Source organism: Ranitomeya imitator, chromosome 2 (genome assembly GCF_032444005.1).
Source record: "Ranitomeya imitator isolate aRanImi1 chromosome 2, aRanImi1.pri, whole genome shotgun sequence".
Taxonomy (NCBI): Eukaryota; Metazoa; Chordata; class Amphibia; order Anura; family Dendrobatidae; genus Ranitomeya; species Ranitomeya imitator.
Window position 1 is genome coordinate 481,786,211 of NC_091283.1, and position 27,557 is coordinate 481,813,767.

The 27,557-nt window shown below is 44.8% G+C and overlaps 1 long non-coding RNA gene across 1 annotated transcript in view; it reads left to right on the forward strand.

The window, feature by feature from the left end:
- Window positions 1-27,557, forward strand: part of LOC138664559 (uncharacterized) — a 264,837-nt gene that overhangs the window by 10,843 nt on the left and 226,437 nt on the right. Inside the window, exon 2 of the long non-coding RNA XR_011318363.1 lies at window positions 3,082-3,146. This is a non-coding gene — a long non-coding RNA (uncharacterized lncRNA). The remainder of the gene's footprint in view (window positions 1-3,081; window positions 3,147-27,557) is intronic.

A 27,557-nucleotide genomic window follows, 5' to 3' on the forward strand; every position in this document is an offset into this window, starting at 1 on the left:
GCAAAAATAATTATTTTTTCTGTAAAATAGTTTTTATCGTATAAAAGCACCAAACCATAAAAAAATGATATAAATGAGGTATCGCTGTAATCGTACTGACCCGAAGAATAAAACTGATTTATCAATTTTACCAAACGCGGAACGGTATAAACGCCTCCCCCAATAGAAATTCATGAATAGCTGGCTTTTGGTCATTCTTCCTCACAAAAATCGGAATAAAAAGCGATAAAAAAATGTCACGTGCCCAAAAATGTTTTCAATAAAAACGTCAACTCGTCCCGCAAAAAACAAGACCTCACATGACTCTGTGGACCAAAATATGGAAAAATTATAGCTCTCAAAATGTGGTATTGCAAAAAATATTTTTTGCAATAAAAAGGGTCTTTCAGTGTGTGACGGCTGCCAATCATAAAAATCCGCTAAAAAACTCGCTATAAAAGTAAATCAAACCCCCCTTCATCACCCCCTTAGTTAGGGAAAAATAAAAAAAAATGTATTTATTTCCATTTTCCCATTAGGGTTAGGGCTAGGGTTAGGGCTAGGGCTAGGGTTAGGGCTAGGGTTAGGGCTAGGGTTAGGGCTAGGGCTAGGGTTAGGGCTAGGGTTAGGGCTAGGGTTAGGGCTAGGGCTAGGGTTAGGGCTAGGGTTAGGGCTAGGGTTAGGGCTAGGGTTAGGGCTAGGGTTAGGGCTAGGATTAGGGTTGGGGCTACAGTTAGGGTTGGGGCTAAAGTTAGGGTTAGGGTTTAGATTACATTTACAGTTGGGAATAGGGTTGGGATTAGGGTTAGGGGTGTGTCAGGGTTAGAGGTGTGGTTAGGGTTACCGTTGGAATTAGGGTTAGGGGTGTGTTTAGATTAGGGTTTCAGTTATAATTGGGGGGTTTCCACTGTTTCGGCACATCAGGGGCTCTCCAAACACGACATGGCGTCCGATCTCAATTCCAGCCAATTCTGCGTTGAAAAAGTAAAACAGTGCTCCTTCCCTTCCGAGCTCTCCTGTGTGCCCAAACAGGGGTTTACCCCAACATATGGGGTATCAGCGTACTCAGGACAAATTGGACAACAACTTTTGTGGACCAATTTCTCCTGTTACCCTTGGGAAAATACAAAACTGGGGGCTAAAAAATAATTTTTGTGGGAAAACAAAAAGATTTTTTATTTTCACGGCTCTGCGTTATAAACTGTAGTGAAACACTTGGGGGTTCAAAGCTCTCACAACACATCAAGATGAGTTCCTTAGGGGGTCTACTTTCCAAAATGGTGTCACTTGTGGGGGGTTTCTACTGTTTAGGTACATTAGGGGCTCTGCAAACGCAATGTGACGCCTGCAGACCATTCCATCTAAGTCTGCATTCCAAATGGCGCTCCTTCCCTTCCGAACCCTCCCATGCGCCCAAACGGTGGTTCCCCCCCACATATGGGGTATCAGCGTACTCAGGACAAATTGGACAACAACTTTTGTGGTCCAATTTCTCCTGTTACCCTAGGGAAAATACAAAACTGGGGGCTAAAAAATAATTTTTGTGGGAAAAAAATTTTGTTTTATTTTTATGGCTCTGCATTATAAACTTCTGTGAAGCCCTTGGTGGGTCAAAGTGCTCACCACACATCCAGATAAGTTCCTTAGGGGGTCTACTTTCCAAAATGGTGTCACTTGTGGGGGGTTTCAATGTTTAGGCACATCAGTGGCTCTCCAAACGCAACATGGCGTCCCATCTCAATTTCTGTCAATTTTGCATTGAAAAGTCAAACTGCGCTCCTTCCCTTCCGAGCTCTCCCATGCGCCCAAACAGTGGTTTACTGCCACATATGGGGTATCAGCGTACTCAGGACAAATTGGACAACAACTTTTGAGGTCCAATTTCTTCTCTTACCCTTGGAAAAATAAAAAATTGGGGGCAAAAATATAATTTTTGTGAAAAAATATGATTTTTTATTTTTACGGTTCTGCATTATAAACTTCTGTGAAGCACTTGGTGGGTCAAAGTGCTCACCACACATCCAGATAAGTTCCTTAGGGGGTCTACTTTCCAAAATGGTGTCACTTGTGGGGGGTTTCAATGTTTAGGCACATCAGTGGCTCTCCAAACGCAACATGGCGTCCCATCTCAATTCCTGTCAATTTTGCATTGAAAAGTCAAATAGCGCTCCTTCCCTTCCGAGCTCTCCCATGCGCCCAAACAGTGGTTTACTGCCACATATGGGGTATCAGCGTACTCAGGACAAATTGGACAACAACTTTTTGGGTCCAATTTCTCCTGTTACCCTTGGTAAAATAAAACAAATTGGAGCTGAAGTAAATTTTTTGTGTAAAAAAGTTAAATGTTCATTTTTATTTAAACATTCCAAAAATTCCTATTAAACACCTGAAGGGTTAATAAACTTCTTGAATGTGGTTTTGAGCACCTTGAGGGGTGCAGTTTTTAGAATGGTGTCACACTTGGGCATTTTCTATCATATAGACCCCTCAAAATGACTTCAAATGAGACGTGGTCCCTAAAAAAAAATGGTGTTGTAAAAATGAGAAATTGCTGGTCAACTTTTAACCCTTATAACTCCCTAACAAAAAAAAAATTGGTTCCAAAATTATGCTGATGTAAAGGAGACATGTGGGAAATGTTACTTATTAAGTATTTTGTGTGACATATCTCTGTGATTTAATTGCATAAAAATTCAAAGTTTGAAAATTGCGAAATTTTCAAAATTTTCGCCAAATTTCCGTTTTTTTCACAAATAAACGCAGGTACTATCAAAGAAATTTTACCACTATCATGAAGTACAATATGTCATGAGAAAACAATGTCAGAATCACCAGGATCCGTTGAAGCGTTTCGGAGTTATAACCTCATAAAGGGACAGTGGTCAGAATTGTAAAAATTGGCCTGGTCATTAACGTGCAAACCACCCTTGGGGGTAAAGGGGTTAATACTAGAGGTTAGGACCTTCCCGAATAGGTTCACCTTGACGTGATGGGATGGCCTTTACATTTTTTTAAGCAAAATTATGTTTACCCTATATTATTTTCATGCACTATTGCCATTTATTTATTGCAGTTTATTTCCTCATTTTGTTTTTACCTTAGGTTTTGTCTGTTTAGAGGCCAGCATGAACATGCGTCAACATTCCAATAAGAGCAAGCATGAACAGGTGTGTCCAAACTTTTTACTGGTATTATATATCTGTTCAATGCAATCATTTATGTGTGAAGTGTGCGATGGGTTAAATGAGTGCTGCTGTTTTCAAATGAACATATAACATGAAGTAATTGACTTCAGCGGTCAGGTGACTTGCATAGTGTGTTGTCGGATGTTTTCAATATTTTTAATCCACACTGGTCTTGTGACAGTTGACATCACAACCTTGATATCATCACTTCAGGTGCAGACCACAGAGCCGCCAGTGCTGGATTCATAGTAGTGACAAAAGGTATATATAGGAGAATTTATTTTCAGAGCATCGGAGCCCCCAAGTGGCATTGTTTTTATGCCAGACTACCCCTTTAACTGTAGTTTGTGATTTGTTCATTGAGGAAATCTCAAGTATTTAATTGTTCTATGTTAACATTAGTCTTTAGGGGTGGGGTGCCTTATTACAGTATAATGGAGGAAAATGTGGTATGATATGGTTATCATATGGTGTCCCAGGAGACATTTTTTCAACATGACATCAAGCTACACATTGCTTGTGCTAAAATGAGAAGTAGGCATGGCCTAAACATGCACATCTAGAGCATCATTGGTTGGCAATTGCATAGGTAGCTGCCAGCAGCGGAACTTGAATATTGTGTGCCCAAGTGCATTCAGTATGGTTGGACATTCCTCAGATGATCATTATTAACCTCATTGTTAGCAGCCAAGGTGTCACAGTTTAAGGCTTTGTGCTTACGTTCAGGATTTTTCTCTTTTTTTTGCATTTTTTCGCTATAAAATGCGATAAAACCGCGAAAAAAACGCACACATTAAGCATCCTATTATTAGAATGCAATCCGCAATTTTTGTGCACATGTTGCGTTTTTTCCCGCTGCGGAATCGCATTCCGGAAAAAAACGCAGCATGTTCATTCTTTGTGCGGAATCGCAGGGATTCCGCACACATAGGAATGCATTGATCCGCTTACTTTCCGCATGTGGCTATGCCCACCATACGGGAAGTAAGCGGATCATGTGCAGTTGGTACCCAGGGTGGAGGAGAGGAGAGACTGCTCCAGGCCCTGGGAACCATATACCTGTAAAAAAAAAAAAAAGGATTAAAATAATAAATCGTGATATTCTAACCTTCCGGTGTCTCTTGCAGCGTTCCCGCTCCTCGCGATGCTTCCGTTCCCAGTGATGCTTTGTGGCAATGACCTGTGATGGCGTAGCTATGTCATCTGAGGTAATTGCCGCTAGGCATTATTGGGAACGGGAGCATCACGAGGAGCAGGAAGGCTGCGAGGGACGCTGGAAGGTGAGAATATCGCGATTTATTATCTTTTTTTTTATTATTTTTAACATTAGATCTTTTTACTATTGATGCTGCATAGCCAGCATCAATAGTATAAAGTTGGTCACACTTGTCAAACACTATGTTTGACAAGTGTGACCAACCTGTCAATCAGTTTTCCAAGCGATGCTACAGATCACTTGGAAAACGCTAGCATTCTGCAAGCTAATTATGCTTGCAAAACGCTAGTGTTTAGCAGGAAAACGCATGCCAATTCCGCATGCGTTTTAACCGTTGCACAGTTGCGGAATTGTTGCGGAAATATCTGCGGCAATTCCGGACGTGTGCACATAGCCTTACTGCAACAGAGAGGAGCCAGAAGAACGTAGTGTCTGATTTCTCCTATTCCTGCACAGATTAGAAGCACTTCACCTTCATATTAAACGGTGTAAACTTCTTTTAGCAGTGCAGGGTTTAATCTGTTCAGTTGAGAGCTCCTGGAAGCTTTCCTATGTTAAGGCTTTCAGCTGTACACTGTTAGGCACTCCCATTTCCTGTATAATTGGGGCCCTGGCTAGCATTCATTGTCATAGATAGCTTTTGCTCCACGGCTGGTGGTTGTTATTGGAGAAGGTATTTGGTGGATTTATCTGCGACTGTTGCTAGGTTTTGAGTGTGCGATAATTCTCTTTCTTCTCCTACTTTGGTTTAACACCATCCTCCACTCCCCAGTGTTTACCTCTGTTGTTTATGTGGGTACAGGGCTGCCACTAGAAATTTTGGGGCCCCATATTGGCAAAATTTTCGGGGCCCTATTGAGACTCCGCCCAGGCTCCACCCCAGCCCCGCCTCCACGCTCCACCCCTCGAACTGTCCACAGTCCCACCGCTCTCTCTTGGAAAAACTCCACTTCTCACCTATCACACATTAACAGTTCCCATCACCAGATCACACATATAGCCAGCAGCTTTTGTTTTGGCCAAAATATTTTTTAAGCCGCCACCATAACACGGTAGACACTTTTGGCCGGGCCCTACTCTACTGTAACCTATTAAATATTTGTTAAAATATGCAATACAATTTAGGTATATTTCAATTTTTTAAATGACCAATAATATCACATACAAAGAACAAATACCACAGCACTATGACCAGATGACATATTACCACCACAGTGATCGAATAATATCACATACAAAGAATAAATACCGCTACACCATGATCAGACCGCATATTACCACCATATAGTGACTGAATACTACAATTCTGATCAGTAATAAAAAAAAGCACCATACTATCACCATAAGTGCCATTATACACAGGAGATCTGTACTTAGTATGCAGTGTCTGTGTACAGATAATACAGTGATCACTAGTGAAATTATACACAGGAGCCCAGTATACAGTGCATAGTGTCAGTGTATAGGTAACACACTGACTCACCAGTGACATCTCTAGGTGAAGTCCTTCATCTTTCATCCAGCACAGACCGCCATCATTTCATCCAGCCAGGACTTGTCTCTGCAGGAAATAACACAGTTATCTCGAGCTCTGCTTGTAGAATACATTACTTAATTTTTCCCAACTTCTACATTACACCACATGAAGAAAAAGAGGCGACATAGTATCACTCTACACAGTAACAGGACCACCCCCTCATTTAAAACAGTATCCTCAAAAAATAAAATAAATACATCACTGCAGTAATAATATCCCTAAATTAGTCCCTATGGTAATAATATTCCCCATCCTGGCCAACGTGTGTCTCATTCCTGGCGTCAGCCATATGTTCTCCCATCCTGCCCTCATGAGTATCCATTCTGCCCCATATGATCTCCCCATCCTGACCCATTTGTCTCCATCATATCCATCCTGCCCCATGATCCTGTACGATCTGTCTCCAATTCTGTGCCTCCTGTGTCTCCATTCTGCCCCATCTGTCTCCAATCCTTCCCCATCTGTCTCCAGTCATGCCCCCATGTCTTTCATCATACCCCGTATCTCCATTCTGCCCGTGTCCAGCATTCTGCCCCTTTGTCCAGCATACTGCCCCTGTGTCTAGCATACTGCCCCTGTGTCCAGCATACTGCCCCTGTGTCCAGCATCTCTGCCCCTGTGTCCAGCATCTCTGCCCCTGTGTCTAGCATCTCTGCCCCTGTGTCCAGCATCTCTGCCCCTGTGTCCAGCATCTCTGCCCCTGTGTCCAGCATCTCTGCCCGTGTCCAGCATACTGCCCCTTTGTCCAGCATAATGCCCCTGTGTCCAGCATTCTGCCCCTGTGTCCAGCATTCTGCCCCTGTGTCCAGCATTCTGCCCCTGTGTCCAGCATAATGCCCCTGTGTCCAGCATTCTGCCCCTGTGTAGCATTCTGCCCCTGTGTCCAGCAGCTCTGCCCCAGCGTGTCCAGCATTCTGCCCCTGTGTAGCATTCTGCCCCTGTGTCCAGCATACTGCCCCTTTGTCCAGGATAATGCCCCTGTGTCCAGCATCTCTGCCCCAGCGTGTCCAGCATTCTGCCCCTGTGTCCAGAATACTGCCCGTTTGTCCAGCATAATTCCCCTGTGTCCAGCATAATGCCCCTCTGTCCAGCATCTCTGCCCCAGCGTGTCCAGCATTCTGCCCCTGTGTAGCCTTCTGCCCCTTTGTCCAGCATACTGCCCCTTTGTCCAGCATACTGCCCCAGCGTGTCCAGCATAATGCCCCTGTGTCCAGCATCTCTGCCCGTGTAGCATTCTGCCCCTGTGTCCAGCATAATGCCCCTGTGTCCAGCATAATGCCCCTGTGTCCAGCATAATGCCCCTTTGTCCAGCATCTCTGCCCCAGTGTGTCCAGCATTCTGCCCCTGTCCAGCATTCTGCCCCTGTGTCCAGCATACTGCCCCTTTGTCCAGCATACTGCCCCTTTGTCCAGCATACTGCCCCTTTGTCCAGCATAATGCCCCTGTGTCCAGCATAATGCCCCTTTGTCCAGCACCTCTGCCCCAGCGTGTCCAGCATTCTGCCCCTGTGTAGCATTCTGCCCCTGTACAGCATACTGCCCCTTTGTCCAGCATAATGCCCGTATCCAGCATAATGCCCCTGTGTCCAGCATAATGCCCCTGTGTCCAGCTTTCTGCCCCAGCGTGTCCAGCATTCTGCCCCTGTGTGGCATTCTGCCCCTGTGTGGCATTCTGCCCCTGTGTCCAGAATACTGCCCCTGTGTCCAGCATAATGCCCCTGTGTCCAGCATAATGCCCCTGTGTCCAGTATCTCTGCCCCTGCGTGTCCAGCATTCTGCCCCTGTGTAGCATTTGCCCCTGTGTCCAGAATACTGCCCCTTTGTCCAGCATAAAGCCCCTGTGTCCAGCTTTCTGCCCCAGCGTGTCCAGCATTCTGCCCCTGTGTGGCATTCTGCCCCTGTGTGGCATTCTGCCCCTGTGTCCAGAATACTGCCCCTGTGTCCAGCATAATGCCCCTGTGTCCAGCATAATGCCCCTGTGTCCAGTATCTCTGCCCCTGCGTGTCCAGCATTCTGCCCCTGTGTAGCATTTGCCCCTGTGTCCAGAATACTGCCCCTTTGTCCAGCATAAAGCCCCTGTGTCCAGCTTTCTGCCCCTTTGTCCAGCATCTCTGCCCCAGTGTGTCCAGCATTCTGCCCCAGGCCCCCCCCCCCGATCGCCGCTCTAAAAAAAAAAAAGAGTCCTTACCTTGCCATGCTCCCGTGGCGTGCGACGCTCACTTTCTCCACGCAGTGACGCAGGTGAAGGACGCACTCGCCGGCGGCGGACAATGACGTCAGACGCCGGCGAAGTGCGACTGCGCACTGCGGCTGCTCAAGTCAGCTGCCAGCCTCCGACTGGCTGGCGGAGACTGTTAACTATTGACGTGCGGGCACGGGCCCGCACGTCAATAGTGTGCCGCAGCGCCTGCAGGGGGGGCTCGGTGAGCAGATGAGACGGGGCCCAATGTGGGCCCCCTCTGCCCACCGGGCCCCATACGCCAGTCATGGCTGTCATGCCCTGATGGCGGCCCTGTGTGTGTATATTTGTATGATTGGTATTTTCCTTTATCCCTGTTCGTATTACCTTGGTAGTCTGGTTGGTGTATTACGGTGCGCTACTACTCCCCTCTTCCCTGGATGGGAGAAGGGTACAGACTGAGGGCGAATTCAGGAGCTAAGGCAAAGTACGTGGCCCCAGCATCTTCACCATCAGAAGTAATCTGGGGACAGGGTGAGCTAGGGTGCCCTTAGTGTTAGGGACAGGGAAAGAGCCCCTGGTCCTGGGACACCTGACAACAGAGTCGTGACACAAGGAGTGCAAGTGAGGGGATTTCTACAGGTGGCGCTCATAACAGCTACAGAAACTGCATCACACAAGATATACTGACATTCTGCAGTGTAAGCTGACAGCCTGTTTTATGTCACTGCTCTATCACTGCTGCCATTAGATAGGAGCCAAAGCAATGTGATGAAACTCCTTTGCAAAGTCAAAAGTATCATGGAAAATATACTCAGAATTACGAGAACCATATAGAGAGAAAGACATAAAGATGGCAAACAACCCTAAAAAAGCACTTCAACGAAAAATTATTAGTTTATTTTTAAAGGGAACCTGTCACCCCCCCAGGCATTTGTAACTAAAAGAGCCATCTTGTGCAGCACTAATGCTGCATTCTGACAAGGTGGCTCTTTTAGTTCTTGGTGCTGTAACTGCAGAAATAATCGATTTTGCAATTTGTCCAAAATACCTTGAAATAGTCCTGGGGCAGGTCTTTCCTCCCTAATACAGACGCAGCACCGCCATCACTCATACACTCTTGGCACTGGCGCCGCCTTCTCAGCGTTGTTTTCAACTGTCCCGGCGCCTGCGCTGTTATCTTATGCCTTAGGCATGCGCAGTTAGCGCTGCCCGTCTTCTGACATCATTTGATGTCTTGCTGACTGTGCCTGTGCGGCCGCTCTGCCCGACATCCCGCCCCACAGTGTGAATAGATCAGAAGACAATGAGGAGCGGAATCTCAGGCAGCGCGGCCACACAGTCGCAGTCACCAAGACATCAAATGATGTCAGAAGACGGGCAGCGCTAACTGCGCATGCCCAAGGCATAAGATAACAGTGCAGGCGCCGGGACAGTTGAAAACAACGCTGAGGAGGCAGCGCCAGTGCCAAGAGTGTATGAGTGACGGCGGTGCTGCGTCTGCATTAGGGAGGAAAGACCTGCCCCAGGACTATTTCAAGGTATTTTGGACAAATTGCAAAATCGATTATTTCTGCAGTTACAGCACCAAGAACTAAAGAGCCACCTTGTCAGAATGCAGCATTAGTGCTGCACAAGGTGGCTCTTTTAGTTACAAACGCCTGGGGGGGAGGGGGGGTGACAGGTTCCCTTTAATTAGCCTGTGTTGTACTCTTTTTTTTTTTTTTCTGAAGTGTTGCCTTAAAGTTCCTGGATTATAATGTAAAATAATACAATTTGCAGTTTATAAAATTGTTATCATCCTGTGTGACAGAGGATGGTCTGGGTCCTTCAGCTCCTCCTTCTGCACCCCCATTACCTAATCCACTGATTCCATAGGATTATATTTTGTGATTCTAGCATGAGATGTAACAAATGCAACCAGCAGGTGGCAGCATTACTCAGAAAGTAAATCCTTACTCTGAAAAGTGATGCTGCCATTAGTGATGAGCGAATATACTCTTTGCTTGAGATTTCTCGAGCATGCTCGGGTGTCCTGAGTATTTTTTAGTGCTCGGAGATTTAGTTTTTCTTGCCGCAGCTGAATGATTTACATCTGTTATCCAGCATAAGTACATGTGGGGGTTGTCTGGTTGCTAGGGAATCCCCCCATGTACTTATGCTGGCTAATAGATGTAAATCATTCAGCCGCAGCAAGAAAAACTAAATCTCTGAGTACTAAAAAATAGTCGGAGAACACCCGAGCGTGCTCGAGAAATCTCGAGTAACGAGTATATTCGCTCATCACTAGCTGCCACCTGTATAAGAAGCATGGACACAGGAGCAAAGTAATGTGGGGGAACTAATGGTTAAGTTGTGACTCGTAAACAATGAATGTATCATGTCTCCCCTTCAATCAGTTTTTTATTATCAAATAAAATGATTAACTTTTGGAACTATAGTGGAATAATACAATATCATATGTTATGTAAGAGCAGTAAAAAGCATGTAGCCCAATGGCCTAATTTAAATATGTAATAACAAAGGATACAAAATACAGATAATAAAGTGCTCCCAAACACAGTATGATACCCCACAGTGAATTCCTCCACATGCACAGTATGATGACTATACTGTACCCCACTCCCTCAATTCCCCCAACAAACAATGGTGACCCCCATCACAGTATGATTCTCCAGCTGTAATCCCCACACAGCCCTCCATACAGTATAATGGGCACTAAAAGTCCTCCATACAATATAATAGCTCCAAATAGTTCTCCATACAGTATAGTGGCTCCACATAGTCCTCTATATAGTGTAATGGGCCCCACATAGTGCTTCACACAGTATAACGGGACCCTGCATTGCCTTCCATACAGAATAATGAACCCACATAGTGCTCCTTACAGTATAACAGGCCTCATATAGCACGCCATACAGTATAATTGCCCCACATAGTGCTCCAAACTGTATAATGATAGAATGGTGTGTGCAAAGGAGAGTGGCCGTGGCGCTAGTGATGATGGAGATGGCGAGCAGGCTGAAGATAGTGGTGGCGGTGCTAGTGCTGAGGAGGCGGCGCTCATGCCCACAGGGAGAGCTCTGTGTGCCCCCTTTGGCACGAGTGCCATAGGTTCACCACCACTGTTCTAGGTTGATGCAGTAAGTAGTGCTTTGTGTAATATTCCAGGTGACCACTAGAGGGTGATAGTGCAGTTCAGTAATTTGCTCTGTCAATGTATGATCCTCATTCAGAAACATTGAGGGTAATGGATAAATATGTTCTAAGGAAACAGTGCATGAAAAGGTTACATTGTATACAGATGAAACAATCCATAATTCTTAAAAACACAAACCAAATATATTGTTTTATATGTCAAGTAGATTGTAACATTCGCATAGGTGGGATCTGAAACAGCAGAGAGGTGAGGGAGCTTAATAATGTCTTAAAAATGTCAGCATTTTTCTTTTCTAATATTAAAGGCTACATATGTCCAGCTGTGCAAATAATAATTTGTTACTCCATTGCATGAAATGCATTTCAAGTAAAGACTGAAGCAAATTCAAAAATTGTCCTGATCAAAAAATCTCCCAGCGTTTTATGTATACAGCTTTTTTTTCTAATGGTATATTAACAAGTATGTATTTTTTACATGTTTGAGTTTGAAATGCCAACATAAAGAGGATTCCACTACGACGATCTTCCTGTGTCATTGCTGTTATTTTTAATGATAGTACCACCACTTTTTACAGCAGGTGGCACTGTACACTATATAGAATAAAGTATTGGGACACACCTCGTAACCAGTGCATTCAGGTTCTTCATTCAGTCCCATTGCAACAGGTGTATAATCCAACCCCTCGCCTGTGTGTGTGTGTAAATATATGGGGGATTGGTGTAGCAGAACTATATGTGTGTGTAAACATAGGGGGATTAATGTAGCAGAGCTGTGTGTACGTATTGATGCAACAGAGCAATATGTGTAAGGGGTTTGTATTGGTGTAGCAGAGCTGTCTGTGTATGGATGTGTATTGATGTAGCAGAGAGATATCTGTATGGGTGTGTATTGATGTAGCAGAGCTGTGTGTATGGGTGTATATTGATGTAGTAGTGCTGTCTGTGTATGGATGTGTATTGATGTAGCAGAGCTGTGTGTATGGGTGTATATTGATGTAGTAGTGCTGTCTGTGAATGGATGTGTATTGATGTAGTAGAGCTGTGTGTATGCAGGGGTGAACCTAGCCTCTCTGCTGCCTGAGGCGAACGGAAAAATGGCGCCCCCCCCCCACAGTCCCTGCCTCACTGCCTGTGCACACACTTCCCTCCACCGGACCCGGTAATCGCCGCTCGCAGTGGCATACCGGCAGAGGTATATCTAGGGTTTCTGGCACCAGGGACAAGAATTCATTTTGGTGCCCCCCCTCCACCAAGGACATATGCGATTTGCACACTCAGTCATGTACCCACGAGCTCCTCTCCCTAATGCTCTCAATCTTCAGTGAAAAACTGAGAGAAGCAGAAGAGAAGCTCGTTGTCACAGGACCATAAGTATGAAAGTCACATATGAGTGAAGTGTCCATGTGACGACTACTGGAACCTGCAGAGCTGAATCCTGACATCGCAGCTTCTGATTTCTCACAACGCATGCACTGCACACTACTAGGATTCTCCCTTGCCGGTGGACGGTCATGTCAGCACAAGCATGTGATTTGTTTACTTCTGACCACATTCCGCCTAGTCGTGCCCGACCCTCGCTTAGTTCATTTTCAATGACGAAGGCTACACATGTCTAGTCAGCACATGACCGCGTGTATGTAAATCACCAGCACGAGAGAATCCTGACAGCGTGCAGTTCGCACTGTGAGAAGTCAGAAGTCTGCAGTCACAAAGAATGACTGCAGATTCATTACAAACCTGGACATCCCCTTTAAAGCTCCTAACATAAATAAAAACATGAGAATTAGTTAGTATCACAAATAACATTTACATCCAGGTACCTTATAGATGGCGTTGACTCTGGAGCCGTTCTTCTTTTCTTCATCTTGTCCAGACCCCATGATGAGTTTTCTCAGCCACAGCCGTCTCTGCAGATTTCCATCTTTTCCGCTCTTTTGCAGAAAATCTCCACATGACGCCCTTAAAGATACAAGTGTCATTATAATGCTCCGGAATAAAAAATTGCCCCTCACTATATTGTCTGCACAAAATATGACCCCCACACTGTCCCTCTTATGGTACATGCTCTTCACACTGACCTCTCCTTTCTATACCGGCCCCCTCTTCACACTGTCCTCTCACACTGTGTCCCCCCTATAGGGCCTAGTATTTATACTCCATATTTATACTCCATCCTCCCACCCTGTGTGCATTGCTCCCCCATCCTTCTCCCCTGCGTGCATGGCTCCTCTATCCTCCCACCCTGCGTGCATGGCTCCCCCATCCTTCTCCCCTGCGTGCATGGCTCCCCCATCCTCCTCCCCTGCGTTCATGGCTCCCCCAACCTTCTCCCCTGCGTTCATGGCTCCCTCATCCTTCTCCCCTGCGTTCATGGCTCCCCCATCCTTCTCCCCTGCGTTCATGGCTCCCCCATCCTTCTCCCCTGCGTTCATGGCTCCCCCATCCTTCTCCCCTGCGTTCACGGCTCCCCTATCCTTCTCCCCTGCGTTCACGGCTCCCCCATCCTTCTCCCCTGCGTTCACGGCTCCCCCATCCTTCTCCCCTGCGTTCACAGCTCCCCCATCCTTCTCCCCTGCGTGCATGCCTCCCCTATCCTCCCACCCTGCGTGCATGCCTCCCCTATCCTCCCACCCTGCGTGCATGCCTCCCCTATCCTCCCACCCTGCGTGCATGCCTCCCCTATCCTCCCACCCTGCGTGCATGCCTCCCCATCCTTTTTCCCTGTCATGCTCACCTCTCACCGCGTGGCACAGAACAGAACTTCCTGGCATCTCTTCTGCAGCGTCTTCCTTCCTGTCTTCAGCGGTCACATGATAGCGCTAATTAAGGTCATGAATATGCGCATATTCATGACCTTAAATGAGCGATACCATGTGACCGCTGAAGACAGGACGTGCTGCCGGCGCTGAGACACAGTTGCAGCCACCGCTGGAGGAAGGTGAGTATTACGTCTTCAGGGAGGGGGGCGGGAAGGAGGGAGGGAGGAGGGGGGGGGCGGGCACTTGACCCCGGAGTTTTATAAAAAAAAACAAAAAAAAAAACCTAGCAGCGCAAATCCAGTTACTACGGAATCTGCCGCCCCCTCTCTTCTGCCGCCTGAGCCAAAGGGCTCAAATCGCCTAATGGAAGCAGCGTCCCTGTGTGTATGGGTGTATATTGATGTAGCAGAGCTGTTTGTATGGGTGGATATTGATGTAGTAGAGCTATCTGTGTATGGATGTGTATTGATGTAGCAGAGCTGTCTATGTAAGGGTGTGTATTGATGTAGCAGAACTGTGTGTGTATGGGTGTACACCGTGGGTGCATCATACTATGAAGAAGGGAATGTACTGCGGGGGTTGTGAGACAGTGAGGGGAATAATATGCAAGGGCCGCTATGTATCCCCCAGAATCTACTCAGAAGCATTCTGAACCGCTGGAGAGCATTATAATTATAGCAACATAAATTATTGCAAAATAAAAGTAAGAGTGGACTGGATCAAGTTATTTGACCAAGTTAGTTTAGGAAAACCTGTCTTGGACTTTTATTTTTGGAGAGATCTGTAGGACGGCAGTGGGACGGATCTCTCCCTCCAGTAGGGGTCTTGCAAGTTTTCATTTAGGCTGTGTGCACACGTTTCGTTTTTTTCGCGTTTTTTCACTATAAAAATGCATAAAAAACACATACATTATGCATACCATCATTTAGAATGCATTCTGCAATTTTTGTGCACATGATGTGTTTTTTTCCACGAAAAAACTAATCGTGGCAAAAAACGCAGCATGTTCATTAATTTTGCGGATTTTTCGTGTTTTTCCCACTATTTAATGCATTGGGAAGCTCCGGAAAAAAAACGCGTCAAAACACGCAAAAAGGCGTCAAAAACACGCAAAAAACACATGCGGATTTCTTGCAGAAAATGTCCGGTTTTGCTCAGGAAATTTCTGCAAGAAATCCTGAACGTGTGCACATAGCCTTAAACCTGCAGTAAATGTTTGGTTGTGTCAGTTTGTATTTGGAGCTCACATGAAGCAGAGCTGAAGGTGCTGTGGACATAAGCCTGGCTGTATGAAGATAACACAGACCAGAGCCAGCGACATGGGCAACCATAACAGAAAAAACAAAATCCAGCTCACCATACCGACATTCCCAGGAGCTCAGAGCACGGAACCGCTGTGTCTGGGCGTGGACGAACAGGAAAGAGAAGGAGATCCAGCTCAACGAAATAGTGAAAAATCCATAGTTTATTTCACTTAAAATATAGTGAAAGGACAAAACATCAGCATACAGAAAAATTGACCTTGGTTTTAATTTTTCTGTATGCTGATGTTTTGTCCTTTCACTATATTTTAAGTGAAATAAACTATGGATTTTTCACTATTTCGTTGAGCTGGATCTCCTTCTCTTTCCCAACCATAACAGAACCCATGAAATTGGGCACTGGACTTTATTTACATATTCCTGGCTGCTACCTGGAGATGAGCAATTTTCTTGTGTATTTGGACAATATAAAAGTTTACTTACCGTAACTTGCCTGGGTCACTTGACCCAGGTATTGTTGAGGTACATCGGGTGAACCTCACCGAGGCCCCTTCCCACTTTCCCACCCACTGAGAACAATACCCCAAAGAAACATGGACACCAATTCTCTTTGGAATATTATGGCCACAGCAGCCTTTATTTAACAACAAACATCCAAATAAACATTGAAATATAAATAACAGTTTACTCACTGGGAGAAGTCCTTGAAGCTAACAAAAATCTGGTGACTACCAAAGTAAACAGTGAACATAAAAATACCACCAATTACTCCCAGCCGTTACCTCACTGGCTTGGGAGCACCATACCCACAAGGGTTCCCATGTTCACAATAATTTCCTGGGGGATTCGACCACCGTTGCCGAAACTCCCAAACACATTTCACCAGATCCCAACCATGTTAAAACTCCAAAAAGAGGAAACCATATGCCCATGGATCCCCAGCCCAATTTAAACCAACTTCAAGGACTCCCCCCACCCGCCATGAGGGCCTTAGAACACCTCAAAGGCCCGAGACCCCACTACACCGAAAAGCTATGGCCCTTTCAATCCCGTCCTGCAAACCAAGCGTCCACATGTCACAACCCACCGCATTCAGGTGAACCCCATCAGCCAACCAAAAGTTGTCCTGCCATTTTTCCAACTCAAAGTGCCGGACCGAGACACCCACATTTCTGGACACAAAAGCAGACACTGACCTATTAACCTTTATCCTAGCTTTGTTAAGCTTCCCAAGTGACCGCATATTCCGCCACCGCTCCGACCAAACAATAGTGATCCCCGGATACAACAACCACAGCCACAACAAATCATTCTTGATGTCTTTTACCAGTTCCCTAAACAGCCACACCTCAAGGTCATTTCCGCCTACATGCAGAACAAGCACATCCGGAGCTCGATGCAAACTGGCACTGTGATGTATCTCCTTCATGGCCCTGTTTCAGGCCATACCCCTAAAGCCGAGCCACCGAACCACAGCTGTGTTTTTGGGAAAGCCAAGCTGTCTACCTTCCTTCCTCAGGTCAGCTCACAAGGCTGCCCAGTGGACATACGAATGGCCAGAAATCCATCCACACAAGCAAAGAGGAACCTGAAAAAATGAAATACATGAATACAAGCAAACAATGAAACAAAAGAAAAAACTTTACCCGCTGAAATTCACAGCTATTTCCTGAGGCCGAACATAACTCCGATACCGCCTAGATCTCCATCCTCCTATGCGCTGAATATTTGTAGCCTGCAACCCCCACGATGCTGCTTCGGTCGCCGCCCCAATCCAGAAAGAATCTGGGGCAAAGTGAGACTCATCTAAACTCAGCAGCCGAATAGCCCTCCTAAACATGACTGTGAACTGGTATCTGGATAAAAAAGACCCATCCGCATTACATAATAATGCACCCTCCAAACTGGGCTAAAAGTCCCACAATAAACGCAAACACTGCACTTTGCACATCAATGAATCCGCCACTGAACCCAACACAATCCGCCTATCCTTGCCTTCCTGGTCTGTTTTCGACCGCCGCACCCAAAACTCCATGCTACTCGCATTGACCAGCACGTCTCTAGCCAAAAGCCCGCCCAAAACCCGTTTACTCGGGGAAACCTATTCCCCCACTCTCAGTGCCCCCAAAAATGCAAGGGAGAAGCCTAGCCTAAAAAGACAGACTTCAAAAGCCAACGAGCATAACGATCCAAGTGCCCCTCCAAACTTTCCAACAAACTGAATGAAATGGGGAGCCTCCTGTCCCCCTGACACTTACCCCTGCGAGCCCCTTGGACCGCCTGCCTTACCAAAAATACCCCGCAACTTAAAACCAAAGGCCAAGGCAGCCATAACACGTGAAACCTTTGCTGACGACCAACCTTCTGTCACACCTTGATTCTACCAGGAAAGCAAAATCCCCACTTGATCCGACACTGCCAGCTCGCTGGGGCACGCTGCAAACAAACTTTCCCAAGTATACCATACCGTCTGGTAAGCCTCCCAGGTCTTGGAAGCCAACAAAGCCCTAATCAGCGACTCTGCGGCTCGGAGACCACATTCCAAAGCTCTGGAGCCAACAACCGAAAACGGTCCCATTGTGAACGAGAAAGAGAATCGGCAATCGCATTTCGAACCTCCGGGTACATGGGACGCTGTAACTTGAGAGTTCAGAGCCAAACACGTCGCAACCAGTTGCCGAAGTACCTGAACCACAGGGGGTGACGATGCAGAGAGACCATTAATTGCACAAACCACCCCCAAATTGTCACAATTAAACCTCATCCGCCGATCCCGAAACTCCTGTTTCCACAGAAGCACCTCAACCAGAATAGGAAAGATTTCCAACAGCGTAATATTTCAAACCAAACCCGAAGAGAACCACTCCTCCGGCCATTGCGCTGCACACCACTGATCGTTAAAATAAGCACCAAAACCACGACCTCCTGCCGCATTGGTGAACAAATCCAAAGTCCCACTATCCACAACCTCCTCCATGAGCAACGAACGGCCATTGTAATCTACCAAAAAGGTATCCCAAACCACCAAATCTGCCCTGTGTTCAGCTGAAAGTTGGACAAAGTGATGAGGGGCTCGAACACCTGCCAGTAGCACTGGCCAACCTTCGTGAAAAAACTCTCCCCATAGGCATGATTCGACAGGCAAAGTTAAGCTTCCCCAACAAAGACTGGAGATCCCGCAGCAGTAATTTCTTCAACCGGGTTGCCCTAGACACTTCCTTAGCGCCAAAACTTTTTCCTCAGGCAGCCTAAACTCCCACGCCACTGTGTCAATATCAATGCCTAGAAAACGCAAACATGTGCACGGACCTTCTGTCTTGCTTCCGCCAACGGTACTCCAAAAAGCCCAGCCACCCACTCGATTGCTCTCAAAATCCTAAAACAACACTCCGACTCGGCCGGACCTACGCAGAAAAAATCATTGAGATAATGAATGATGGAAGCCAGACCCGACACATCTCTAACCACCCATTCCAAAAAGGAACTGTCACGGGGCTACCGCGACAGAGAGGTCCCAGAGAACCGCAGCGCTTTGGGCCTCATTCACACACGATGAACAGAAGCTCTTCTCCTGAATTCTGACCTGGCTGTCTTGTGCCAGCAGGGCAGGAGTTAAACCTTGTTACTGAAGTTACTGAGAGTTTGGTCTCTCAGCTGATTTGGTTTTTGTAATCTCCGCTCCTATATAGACTCAGCTTTGACTACAACTGTTGTCAGGGATCAGTTCTGCTGCCTGGCTTGAAGTGGGAAGGAGCGTGGTATTAGGAGCTTGCAAAAACTTCCTGTGTGAACTTACCCTATGTGTGAAAAAAAATTTGACAAACATTTTGAAAATGTTGCAATTTTCAAACTTTTAATTTTTATTCCATTAAATCAGAGAGTTATGTCACACAAAATAGTTAATAAATAGAATTTCCCACATGTCTACTTTACATCAGCACAATTTTGGAAAGAAAATTTTTTTTTGTTAGAAAGTTATAAGGGTTAAAAGTTGACCAGCGATTTCTAATTTTTACACAAAATTTACAAAACCATTCTTTTTAGGGACTACCTCACATTTAAAGTCACTTTGAGGGGTCTATAAGACAGAAAGTACCCAAAAGTGACACCATTCTAAAAACTGCACCCCTCAAGGTGCTCAAAACCACATTCAAGACGTTACCCTTTACGTGCTTCACATGAACTGAAGCAATGTGGAAGGAAAAAATGAACTTTTAACTTTTTTTTATGAACATTTTACTTCAGAACTTTTTTTTTAAATTTCTCAAGTGTAAAAAGAGAAAATAAACCACAAAATTTGTTGTGCAATTTCTCCTGAATACGCTGATACCCCATATGTGAGGGTAAACCACTGTTTGGGCACACGGCAGGGCTTGGAAGAGAAGGAGTGCCATTTAACTTTTTCAATGCAGAATTGGCTGGAATTGAGATAGGATGCCATGTCGCATTTAGGGAGCCCCTGATGTGCCTAAACAGTGGAAACTCCCCACAAGTGACACCATTTTGGAAACTAGACCCCATAAGGAACTTATCTAGATGTGTGGTGAGCACTTTGAACCCCCAAGTGCTTCACAGAATTTTATAACGTAGAGCGGTGAAAATAAAAAAATCACATTTTTTCCACAAAAAACTGATCTTTTCGCCCCCAAATTTGTATTTTCACAAGGGTAACAGGAGAAATTAGACCAGGAAAGATGTTGTGCAATTTGTCCTGAGTATGCCTATACCCCATATCCCATATGTAGGGGTAAACCACTGTTTGGTCGCATGGCAGAGCTCGGAAGGGAAGGAGCGCCGTATGACATTTTCAATACAGAAGTGGCTGGAATTGAGATCGGATGCCATGTCGCGTTTGAAGAGCCCCTGATGTGCCTAAACAGTGGAAACCCCACACAAGTGACACCATTTTGGAAACTTGACCCGTTAAGGAACTTATCTAGATGTGTAGTGCTTACTTTGAACCCCCAAGTGCTTCACAGAAGTTTGTAACGCAGAGCCATGAAAATAAAAAATCTTTTTATTTTCCTTAAAAATGATTTTTTAGCCCTCAATTTTTTATTTTCACAAGGGTAACAGAAGAAATTAGACCCCTAAAGTTGTTGTCTAGTTTTTCCTGAGTACCCCGATACCCCATATGTGGGGGCTACCACTGTTTGGGCACACATAGGGGCTCGGGCTCGTAGTGACGTTTTAAAATGCAGACCTTGATGGAATGGTGTGCGGGCGTCATGTTGCATTTGCAGAGCCCCTGATGTACCTAAACAATGGAAACACCCCACAAGTTACCCCATTTTGGAAACTAGTCCCCCAAAGGAGATTATCTAGATGTATGGTGAGCACTATGAACCCCTAAGTGCTTCACAGAAGTTTATAATGCAGAGCCATGAAAATAAAAAAATCATTATTTTCCACAAAAATTATCTTTTCACCCCCAAATGTTTACTTTCACAAGGGTAAAAGGAGAAATTGGACCATGAAAGTTGCAATTTGTCCTGAGTACACTGATGCCCCATATGTGGGGGGACCACTGTTTGGGCGCATGGCAGAGCTCTGAAGGGAAGGAATGCCCTTTTGGAATGCAGACCTTGATGGAATGGTCTGCGGGCGTCATGTTACATTTGCAGAGCCCCTGATGTACCTAAACAATAGAAACACCCCACAAGTTACCCCATTTCAGAAACTAGATCCCCAAGGAACTTATCTAGATGTGTGGTGAGCACTTTGAACGCCCAAGTGCTTCACAGAAGTTTATAATGCAGAGCCATGAAAATAAAAAATCATTTTTTTCCACCAAAATGATTTTTTAGCCACCAATTTTTTATTTTTCCTAGAGTAGTAGGAGAAATTGGTCCCAAAAGTTGTTGTCCAATTTGTCCTGAGTACGCTAATACCCCATATGTGGGAGAAAACTACTGTTTGGGCATGGGTCGGGGCTCGGAAGGGAAGTAGTTATGATTTGTCAGATACCAAACTTGTCTAGGTTCTTTTTGACTTAAGTAGTGAGAAAAAAAACTCGAAAATTTGGTTAAAAAAAAAAATGGCACCATTTTCAGAGACCTGTAGTGTCTCCATTTTGCATGATCTGGGTGAGAGCTTATTTTTTGCCTTCCGAACTGACGTTTCTATTGATACCATTTTGGTGTAGATACGATCTTTTGCATTTTATTGCAATGTAGATGTGACCAAAAGTAATTCTGACGTTTTAATTTTTTTTGCCGTTAAGCAGTTTAGCGATTGGGTTAATTCCTTTCTTACATTGCCAGATTGGGAGATTCTGAATGCAGTGATACCAAATATGTGTATATTTGATTTCTTTGTTTTATTTTGAATGGGGCGAAAGGGGGGTGATTTGAACTTTTATATATTTTTTTTTTTTTTTTACTATATTTTAAAACATTTTTTTTTACTTTTTTCATGCTTCAATAGTCTCCATGGGTGCTCATAGCAATCCGGCAATGACAACCATAGAGATCTGCTTCAGACTTTTGGTTGTCATGCTGACCTATCGGTGACCCGCGATCATGTGACGGGGTTGCCGATTAGCAATGCGCTTCCGATAAGCGCAAGTTAGATACCGCTGTCAGAAATTGACAGCGGCATTTAACTAGTTAATGGGTGGATCGCGATTTCCTCCACGGCTGTTGCGGGCACATGTCAGCTGTCATGTGCCTGGAAAGGAGCGGACTCAGGGCCGGAACTGCCACAAACAGAGGGAGTTTGACATCGGCGGACTATTACACCCAATGTCAGAAAGGGGTTAACAGTCCTCATCGAACACCATGTCACATGCATATCCATCAGCTTTTGTTTTGGCCAAAATATTTTTTAACCCCTTAACCCCCAAGGGTGGTTTGCACATTAATGACAGGGCCAATTTTTACAATTCTGACCACTGTCCCTTTATGAGGTTATAACTCTGGAACGCTTCAACGGATCCTGATTATTCTGACATTGTTTTCTCATGACATATTGTACTTCCTGATAGTGGTAAAATTTATTTGATATTACCTGCATTTATTTGTAAAAAAAAAAAGGGAAATTTGGCGAAAATTTTGAAAATTTCACAATTTTCCAACTTTGAATTTTTTACCCTTAAATCACAGAGATATGTCACACAAAATACTTAATAAGTAACATTTCCCACATGTCTACTTTACAACAGCACAATTGTGGAACAAAAACATTTTTTGTTAGAGAGTTAAAAGGGTTAAAATTTGACCAGCAATTTCTCATTTTTACAACACCATTTTTTTTGGGGACCACATCACATTTGAAGTAACTTTGAAGGGTCTATATGACAGAAAATACCCAAGTGTGACACCATTGTAAAAACTGCACCACTCAAGGTGCTCAAAACCATATTCAAGAAGTTTATTAACCCTTCAAGTGTTTCACAGGAATTTTTGGAATGTTTAAAAAAAAATTAACATTTAACTTTTTTTCACAAAAAAATTACTTCAGCTCCAATTTCTTTTATTTTACCAAGGGTAACAGGAGAAATAGAGCCACAAAAGTTATTGTGCAATTTGTCCTGAGTACACTGATACCCCATATGTGGGGGTAAACCCCTATTTGGGCGCATGGCAGAGCTCAGAAGGGAAGGAGCGCCGTTTGACTTTTCAATGCAAAATTGACTGGAATTGAGATGGGACGCCATGTTGCGTTTGGAGAGCCACTGATGTGCCTATACATTGAAACCCCCCACAAGTGACACCATTTTGGAAAGAAGACCCCCTAAGGAACTTATATAGATGTGTTGTGAGAACTTTGAACCTCCAAGTGTTTCATTACATTTTAAAAAGCAGAGCCATGAAAATAAAAATTCTTTTTCTTTCCACAAAAATTATTTTGTTAGCCTCCAGTTTTCTATTTTCCCAAGGGTAACTGGATAAATTGGACCCCAAAAGTTGTTGTCCAATTTGTCCTGAGTACTCTGATACCCCATAAGTGGGGGGAAAACACCGTTTGGGCGCATGGCAGAGCTCGGAAGGGAAGGAGCGCTGTTTGGAATGCCGACTTAGATGGATTGGTCTGCAGTCGTCACATTGCATTTGCAGAGCCCTTGATGTACCTAAACAGGGGAAACCCCCACAAGTGACCCCATATTGGAAACTAGACCCCCAAGGAACTTATCTAGATGTGTTGTGAGAACTTTGAATGCCCAAGTGTTTCACTACAGTTTATAACGCAGAGCCGTGAAAATAAAAAATCTTTTTCTTTCTACAAAAATTATTTTTTAGCCCACGGTTTTGTATTTTCCCATGGGTAACAGGAGAAATTGGACCCCAAAAGTTGTTGTCCAATTTGTCCTGAGTACGCTGATACCCCATATGTTGGGGTATACCCCTGTTTGGGCGCACGGGAGAGCTCAGAAGGGAAGGAGCACTGTTTTACTTTTCTACCCTAATCCCAACCGTAAATGTAATCCAAACCCTAACTTTAGCCCCAACCCTAACCCTAACTTTAGCCCCAACCTTAACTTTAGCCCCAACCCTAACCCTAACCCTAATGGCAAAATGGAAATAAATACATTTTTTTTAATTTCATTATTTTTCCCTAAGTATGGGGGTGATGAAGGGGGGTTTGATTTACTTTTATTATAGTGGGTTTTTTAGCGGATTTTTATGATTGGCAGCTGTCACACACTAAAAGACGCTTTTTATTGCAAAAAGTTATTTTTGCGTCTCCACATTTTGAGAGCTATTATTTTTCCATATTTTGGTCCACAGAGTCATGTGAGGTCTTGTTTTTTGCAGGACGAGTTGCCATTTTTATTGGTACCATTTTTGGGCACGTGACATTTTTTGATCACTTTTTATTCTGATTTTTGTGAGGCAGAATGACCAAAAACAGCTATTCATGAATCTTTTTTTTTTTTTTGGGGGGGGGAGGACGTTTATACCGTTCCATGTTTGGTAAAATTGATAAAGCAGTTTTATTCTTCGGGTCAATACGATTACAACGATACCTCATTTATATCTTTTTTATGTTTTGGCGCTTTTATACAATAAAAACTATTTTATATAAAAAATAATTATTTTTGCATCGCTTTATTCTGAGGACTATAACTTTTTTTTTCGCTGATGATGCTGTATGGCAGCTCATTTTTTGCGGGACAAGATGACGTTTTCAGCGGTACCATGGTTATTTATATCTGTCTTGAGCGCGTGTTATTCCACTTTTTGTTTGGCGGTATGATAATAAAGCGTTTTTTTGCCCCTTTTTTTAATGGTGTTCACTGAAGGGCTTAACTAGTGGCAGTTTTATAAGTCGGGTTGTTACGGACGCGGTGATACAAAATATGTGTACTTTTATTGTTTTTTTTTTATTATTTAGATAGAGAAATGTATTTATTGGAACAATATTTTTTTTCTCTTTATTTAGGAATTTTTTTTTTTTACACATGTAAATATTTTTTTTTACTTCATACCATTGCCCCAGGGGGGGCATCACTATATATTATCAGATCGCTGATCTGACACTTTGCAGTGCACTGTGTCAGATCAGTGATCTGACAGGCACTGCAGGGAGGCTTGCTAGCCACCTCCCTGCAGGACCCGGAAGGAGCCCCGCAGCCATTTTGGATCCAGGGCCTGCAGGGAGGAGGAGGTAGGAGACCCTCGGAACAACGCGATCACATTGCGTTGTTCCGAGGGTCTCAGGGAAGCACGCAGAAAGCCCCCTCCCTGCGCGATGTTTCCCTATGCCGCTGGAACGCTGCAATCATGTTTGATCGCAGTGTTCCTGGGGTTAATATGCCGGGAGCAGTCCATGACCGCTCCTGGCACATAGTGCCAGATGTCAGCTGTAATAATCAGCTGACACCCGGCCGCGATCGGCCGCGCTCCTACCATGAGTGAGGCCGATCGACTATGACGTACTATCCCGTCACTGGGAATTAAGTCCCAGGTCACCTCGACGGGATAGTATGTTATATGGGATTAAGGGGTTAAGCTGCATGTCAGCTCCATTCTGCCCCATGTCATCTCCATTCTGTTCCATGTCATCTCCATTCTGTCCCATGTCATCTCCATTCTGTCCCATGTCGTCTCCATTCTACCCCATGTCGTCTCCATTCTGCCCCATGTCGTCTCCATTCTGCCCCATGTCTTTCCATACTGCTCGCATGTTTCCATTTTGCCCTATGTGTCTCCAAACTGCCCAATGTTGCTCCATTCTTCCCCCATGTCTCTCCATACTGCCTCCATGTTGCTTCCATTCTGTCCCCATGTCTCCATACAGCCTCTATGTATCTCCATACTGTCCCCATGTCTCCATTTTGCCCCCATGTGTCTCCATTCTAAACTCATGTCATCTCCATTCCTGGCCCCTTGTGGTGCCCGATTCTTGGTCCCTTGTGTTGTCCCATTTCTGGCCTGCTGTGTTCTCCCATTCCTGGCCCCTTGTGTTCTCCCATTAATGGCCCGATATGTATCAATCCTGCCCCCTTGTGACTCCATCCTGCCCCATGTGTCTCCATCCTGCCCATGTGTATCCATCCTGCTCCCATGTCGTCTCCATCCTACCCCAAAGTCATCTCCATCCTGCCTCCATATCATCTCCAGCCTGCCTCCATGTCTCTCCATTTTGCCCCATGTCATCTCCATTCTAACCCCATGTCGTCTCCATTCTGCCCACGTCTCTCCATTTTGCCCCATGTCATCTACATTCTGCCTCATGTCTCTCCATTTTGCCCATGTCATCTCCATTCTGCTGCATGTCTCCATACTGCCCACTTGTCTCTACATTTTGACCCATGTCATCTACATTCTGCCCTCATGTCTCTTCATTCTCCCCATGTCATCTACATTCTGCCCCATGTCATCTACATTCTCCCCCATGTCTTTACATTCTGCCTCATGTCATCTCCATTCTGCCCCCATATCATCTTCATTCTGCCATCATGACATCTCCATGCTGCCTCCATGTCTCTACAAGCTACTCCCATGTCTGTCCATTCTGCCTCATGTCTCTCCATGCTGCCCCCATGTTTCCATTTTGCCCTATGTGTCTCCAAACTGCCCCCATGTCTCTCCAAACTGCCCCTTGTCTCGCCATACTGCCCCATGTCCCCATAGTGCCCCCATGTCATCTCCATTCTGACCCCTTGTCGACTCCATTCTGCCGCATGTCGTCTCCATTCTGCCCGAATTGATCTTCTATCCTGCCCCCCTAGTGCGGCGTTACAAAAAAAGTTGTCGTCTTCCTTCATCTACCTGAGACACACACGAGCCGGCGCATAACAGTGACGTCATATGCTGGCGATGTGCGCACTGACTTCAGCTGCTGGCCTGTGATTGGCTGGCAGCTGTTAACTTTTACCACGCGGGAAGCATCCCGCACGGTAATAGATTTCAACTGAACCAGCAGAATCCTGCCGCTGGGGACCGGAGAGCAGAAGAGAGGGGGCCTGTCACCGGGCACTATACTCCAGTAAGAGCAGTAATGCCCTGATGGCGGCCCTGCTAATGATAGAGATACTTAGATGATTATTAACTGCTCAAAATATTTATCAGGCGTTTTTCCATTAGTATCAAAGGCTGAAGTGTTTGCTGACACACAAGTTCATTATCATAATGAAGAAATTAACAACCTTTTGGTTTGTTGACTTCAGCAATTACCCACAAGATATCAACATTCGGTTAATATTTCTGCTGATTTCCTCTTCAGTGAGCAAATAAATAATTGTGCATGAAGGATTAGAATTTAATTGCTAAATGTCATGGGAGATTCTTGTCTTGTGAAAAAACAGAATTGATTTGTCTAATAGATGCAATTTGGCCAAGGCCTGGTGGTGCCAGCCGCTCATGCCCAGTTCCTCAGATCCCTACTCAGTAAAGTGGGTTTTTTTCAGCTAACATCAGTAATACAACATGGATGTAAACTTGGGTAATCCACAATGCTGTCCTGGGCTCTATAATTGAGGATCGGTGATGTCACTTCTTCATACCACCTATGTTCCCAAATATATCAAGTATCTAATATTTTGGTTCATCATATCCTACTTTTCGGCTATATCACAAAACTGGTTGCCATGTCACTAATCATCACATTTACTTCCATATACCTCTGGAAGAAAATCTGAAAAAAAACCCAAATAAAACATTTTATTACACCCAATATTAATTTTGCGAGAGATATAAAGTGATTATCAAAACTGATTGCCAGCTCTCCACAAAGGCAACAAGATGTCACCATTCCCTAAAATTATAACATCACCCTTGTACAATATGAAACTATTTATAGAGCCTTATTACTTTTTTTTGCAGATTTTGAAGAATT